The 6,082-nt window shown below is 37.8% G+C and overlaps 1 long non-coding RNA gene across 1 annotated transcript; it reads right to left on the minus strand.

Moving 5' to 3' along the window:
* Positions 1 to 2,503: 2,503 nt before the first annotated feature.
* Positions 2,504 to 4,005, minus strand: LOC119481713. The gene is made up of 3 exons (XR_005205248.1): positions 3,199 to 4,005; positions 2,925 to 3,025; positions 2,504 to 2,777 (listed from the first exon to the last, which is right to left on the minus strand). It is a non-coding gene; the product is annotated as an uncharacterized LOC119481713 (long non-coding RNA).
* Positions 4,006 to 6,082: the final 2,077 nt, after the last annotated feature.

Genomic DNA, 6,082 nt, shown 5'->3' on the forward strand with positions numbered 1-6,082 from the left:
GGATCATCAGTATGGGTCTTCTGAGGCAAAAGCAAACAGGCAAAAAACATTTGGTCACAGGAGCCAGGGGTTTGTTTGAACTTTTAAATGGTACTGTCATAAAGACACATATTGGGATACAACTGTATTTTTTAACTGAATCTGGATCCACAGGATGGGGTCTTCTTTTGTTTTGGAGCAACTGATAACACCTACATCAGACACCCTTGGTCAGTTACCAATAATTAACAACAGCCCTAGGGTTACCAACAAGATCACCAGGGTCACCAGTGTGCACGTGCTTCCCCACACACACACACACACACACACACAGCCAAATTACACGCACGCACACACACACGCACGCACATGCACGCACGTGCACGCGCATTTCACATGCACGCGCAAACGTACCATTCTATTACTACTAATGTTGGTTTAAGGCAGTAATCATATGACTCATAAATATAACCACGGCACTGATGCAGCAAATTTGAACCTTACATTACTTATTATATTCACATAAATTGTACTCAAGACAAGATATACCTGAGGCATTAGGTATTTTGTTTAGGGAGTACAATCTGATAATAAAATGTAGGCCTTTTTTTTGCTGCAACACAACATTTTATCTATTGTAGACAAAGTTGCCCACAACATAGACACATTTTTAAGAGGAACCAAATTATGAGAAAATAATGTCCTGTTAGCAGCAGCTATTGATGCCAACACAGGCAGGTGGAGCTGTTGGCTCTCAGGTGAGCTCTAATGTCACAGTGAAACAGCTGTCTTTAACTTCACAAGGTGAAGGTGTTTAATGGTAGATTAATGTTGTTGCACATAGCCATGATTCTGTTAACTGATCTTTTTTAGTAGATTATACTGTCTGTTCTTTTTATAGTAAATACCATAAAAGTGTAAGTTCATTAGGGAGGCTCACTGTGTCTCCATCTTACACCTGCTTATCTTTGTATTACCTACAGGAAACATCATCAAATAGTTCATCAGGACAGCAGACTGGAGGAAAAGCAGTCGGAGCTCTAGAGTCTCAGGTAAGGTCTAACAGTGTCTCCCAGATAAGATGCTTACTTTCCTTTGAGTTTCATAGAGGTGGTAATGATTACGCACTCAGAATAATGTTCAATAGGGCTGCATCTTTCAAATTAATCCCATTATTAATTGTTATTAACTGATCTGCCTTTACTTTTGTCCATTAATGGATTCTTTTAAAATCTATAAAATGACAGTAAACAGTGCAAAATGTCCATAACAAGTTCCTAAAGCCCAAAGTGACGTCTTCAAGATGCCTGTTTTATTTGACCTACAGTCCAAACCCAATGATATTCAGTTAGAAAACAGAGAAATCCAGCAAATATACACATTTGGGAAGCTGGAACTACATAATGTTTGGGCATTTGCTTAAAAAAATGACTTAAACTATTTACTGATTATCAAAATTGTTGGGTTAATTCAATCATTAGATCATCTAATCAATTAACTGACTCCAGTTGAGAATGTTACTATATGATGCTAGTGTAAAATTAAATTATAGCAAATGACGAGGCAGGGTTTGATAGTTTGTACATATCTTTAATGCCTTTAATGGAAGCAGTTTTCATCTACATACCTGATCTCCAATATGCTGTGATTTATCACCCACTTAAGATAACAATAAAGTATCATAGATAATGATATGAATGTTATAGCACAGACAGATCTTTTTGTCATGGATAGAGTGTTGGAAAGGGGGAGAGAGAGAAATGACATGCGGAAAGGACCACAGGCCGGATTCGAACCCAGGTCCACCGCTGCTAGGACTGAGCCTTGGCCATACATGGGCGCTCGCTCTACCGACTCCGCAAAAGCTGGGGAACGATAGTCTGGATGGGCGGGGGAAGAAGGTGGAAAAAGGGGGATAAAGGGGGGAGAGGAAAAGAAAGAAAAAGAGAGAGAGAGAAAGAGAGAAGAAAACACAATTCTGTAGCTCTTATTTTCACCCACATGGTGTTTTGAAGTCTTTATACACCATAGTATTTTTGTTAAAGAATAAAAACATAATTTTTTGTGCTTTTCGGGGGGAACAATACATGTCCACTTGAGAGGCAGTTCGAATCTCGTCTCCGGCAGGGTCGAAGTTTATAATATGCAGTAAAAAATAGTTTGTGTTGCTCGTGTAAACTTGAATTGACTCAAGATATAATTTTAATGCAAGACTTGTGCACTGCAACTAATACATTAATATTGAAAATCGTTCAGGTTTCCTTATACAGTCATATAACTGGTGGATTACTACAGATAACAAATATACAAAACATTATCATCATCCATGATGATGTTTTGCATTATTATTATTGCATACATCCTCCTTATGACTGATTAATGAACTGTTAGGCAAGATAGGTCAAAATGTTAGTAGAATAAATTATAATGTACTGGAGAATAGTTGAGCAATATTGGGATGGACTTGCTGTGTGTAATTAATTAAAAAAATAACCATAGGAATACACATGAATTGAGACAGTAATGATATTAAAGCTTTAACTTTATTGTCTTTGGGCCTGGAACACGTGAAACAACAAGAACAAATAATTTGAAGAAGATAATACTATTCTTAATGTTTGTCATTGGGTCTGATTCCCTGCAACATCAGACAGAATGATTTACAGCACACAGATTCACCAGAAACTCCTTCAGCTCAGACTCCAGCGGGGCCTCCGGCAGTGACCAGCCCACTGTAGATTGCTGGGCCCTCTGTCAACGTCCAGCAGGTTTTGCTACAGGGCCACAATTGTGCTTCCCTTATAAAGAAACATGAAAAGAACAACAGAGACTGAATATTTATTCACACAACAGGCTTATGTGAGTAATTAATGAAATGAAAACAACAACATTGTCTTATTCTTTTTGGACTAAGCATGGTATTCCAAATTACAGATATTACTAACCTGCTGGTTGCTGAGAGTCATGGAGGTCTATGTCCTCAGTTCTACCAGGTGCTCTGCAAGGCTGTCAACCCGATCCATACCTGGCATACCATGCCCGTCCCCTAAACATACAATTTGTCATCAGTAAGCAAATAAACAGGATAAACTGCTGTGAAATTACACTACATGTAACATATAATGTCTTAATGTCCGTATGCTGTCTGTTGTATGTTAAATAGATTCGACCCAACTGTTACTATTGCTTTATTGTGAGGTTTATGTAAACATTACTTACCAACTGTATTTCTGCCACCTGAGACACCAGGTGAGGATTCAGACTGGACTGCAGGCTGAGCTTCTGGGGCAGAGGATGCAGGATGACTGACAGCCTGGAGAAGTCAAAACAGACATTGAAATAAAACTTATATGTAGAAACAATTTCACACATATGATAATTATGTTTCTTTTACCTTGAAAAACCTTGCAAACTACAGTCATGTTTATATAACTTTAGTATGAACATTTAATATAACGTTTATGATCATATAATCATTAATCATGAACATTAATATAACACAGCAGTTATCTGACAGTTACCTGTCTGAGCTAAAAACAGTGATTGTGATAGTAAACTTTGTTTCACAACGTTAAGAAGCTAACACAGTAGCAGTCATACTGTATATGTATATATAGCTTTAGTATTAACATAACGTTTATGATCATATAATCATTAATATAACACCACAGTTATCTCACCTGTCTGAGCTAAAAGAAGGGACTGTGGTAGTCTTAGTTTAACAACGCTGAGGAGCTCATACAGTAGGAGTAACGTTACCTCTATGTAACTGTAACTGTAACGTAGCCTCAGCATAATAATCAGAGCTCTAATTAGAGCTCTGAACAGATGATAAAGTGATTGGTAACTTATTCACCAAGTCTAGCTAACATAATTAAAGCCAGGCTGGCTTAGACAGAGTAACATTACAAACCTATTCATTGATTTCACAGCGACTCTTAATCAGCCCACATTAAAAAACGCCAGAAAGCTAAAACACGTTTAATCCGTATTGTCTAAGAGAACCCAATATCACTGTTACGTAATGTTAATAATGACATTTACCTGTCTTTAACTGAATAGCCGTTTCTGCGACGACGGTGGTGAATAGTTCAAAAGTCCCTCCTCCGCATCGCGTCCGCTGGGACGGCTGTGATTGGCTATTCAAAAATGGATGACGTGGCGGAGGTCAGCCACACGATTCGTTACCTGAAAATGGAATCCAGAGCTCCGATTGGCTGTATCCACGGTGAAAACGGATGACGTCGGCAGTGAAAATGGAAAGCCGCCACATGATTTGTCGAGAGAAAATGGAAATCCTGGAAGCTGATTCGTCGGCAGACCCACTCTATCCCTCTCCCGAAATCGACAACATCTTTTGATATTTTTTTACCAACACAGACTACTACAGTACTACAGTAGGATTTTAAAAGATATGGGTTCTAAATATGATTATAAAACATGTTACTCAATAATTTCCATTTAAACATGTACTGAAAATATTATGTATGGACCCATCAATATAACAGTCTACAATCAAATTTTTATGCTATTAATTACAATAATAACCTGAAGTTGGCTACGTCATGAATGGACGTCGCTGGCTGCATCGGGCAAAGTTGTGTGCTGTCAAGGTTAAATAGATTTGAACTAATTATTATATTTATTACAATTTTAACTAATATAGAACATACTGGAGAACCCATCTCATCCCCTCTATGAGGAGATTAATGGGTTAAGAAGTTCCTTCAGCCACCGTCTCATCCTTCCAAGGTGTTCTAAGGGGCGCTCCAACTCGTTGGTCTCTGACATTGTCTGTTTTTGCACTGTTTTTGTTAAACTTGTTCATGTGGATATACTGTTTGCACTACTGCTACTGTTCATTCAGTTTTTGTAATATGCTAATGCACACCAGTGCACATAACTTATAATGCACATATTTATTTACTTTTTAGAACATATAACTTTTACTAGTGTTCTTGTCGCTTGGGTATTTTTTACTCTTATCTATTGTATGCTGTGTCTTATTTTATGTACTTACTTCTTCTGTTAGAATCCGTGCTGCTGTGCAACTGCAATTTCCCCACGGGGATAAATAAAGTGCTATCCTATCCTATCCAATAGAATTGGCATTACAGTATCTTTAGATTATATCAACATAACATAAACAAATTACCTGACTGAAATCCCTGTCAAGGATCTGAATGAAGAGAATGCTTTTTGGGAGAGAGGTTCAAGCTGCAGAAATACAAGCAAGCAAATTGTAAGTACATTTATGTTGGCTATATTTTGAATAGTGTGTGTGTGCTTTGCTCACTTGCTCACTTCAGCAGTGGCTGTTTTAATAAAATGTAATATGCACAATTTAATAACATAATACCATTATTTTCCAATTTCTTTCATGACTATCACATGTCCGATCTATGTGTATATGGGCAGATGGTTTCTTTACTTCCTCGTCTTGTAATTTAGGAGAAAATTGAGCAGTGGGATGTTTTTTGATGGTATGGATCAGGTAGAGAGTGGGACCTGCAGCTCACGCTGCATTCTGTCCTGTCCTATATCTTGTGATATTTGAATGGAAAAACCTGTATTTACCTGTATAACCTCACTCTTGTAAATTGAAATATTGGATATTCTATGCTTCAGGGCGTGGCTACCTTGTGATTGACAGGTCATAACCACAGCGTTGTCCAGTTCGGGTATTGTGCGTTTTTACGTCTTAGAACTTTAACCCATTCTCAGTATGTTTTCAGTTCAGGAAAGTAAATTGTAACATTTTGGTCGCCTAAAAATGTCTTGTTCAGCGTTCGGTTGTACTTATGGTGCCTTCAAATGGGGCCATGTTTATTGTGTTCATGAGAAGAGTCCATATGAACGCCCCCCTCTTGTGGTATTCACGACCTCATAAGTGGAAAGTTTCTGAAAGCTCAGAGTTCAAGACTTGTGACGTGTTTGTTTGACGTTGTCAGAAATGGCGGAGTCCAATGTTTTGGTGCATAATAAGTGAATATATTGTAATTTTATTTGTGTATTATTTTTCTTCGCAATTTTATAATGTCTGAGGAAAATGTTGATATTCCAACTGCCTAATCTTTTTCCTCTGGCATTATGCCTTTGCATT

Source organism: Sebastes umbrosus, chromosome 22 (assembly GCF_015220745.1).
Source record: "Sebastes umbrosus isolate fSebUmb1 chromosome 22, fSebUmb1.pri, whole genome shotgun sequence".
Taxonomy (NCBI): domain Eukaryota; kingdom Metazoa; phylum Chordata; class Actinopteri; order Perciformes; family Sebastidae; genus Sebastes; species Sebastes umbrosus.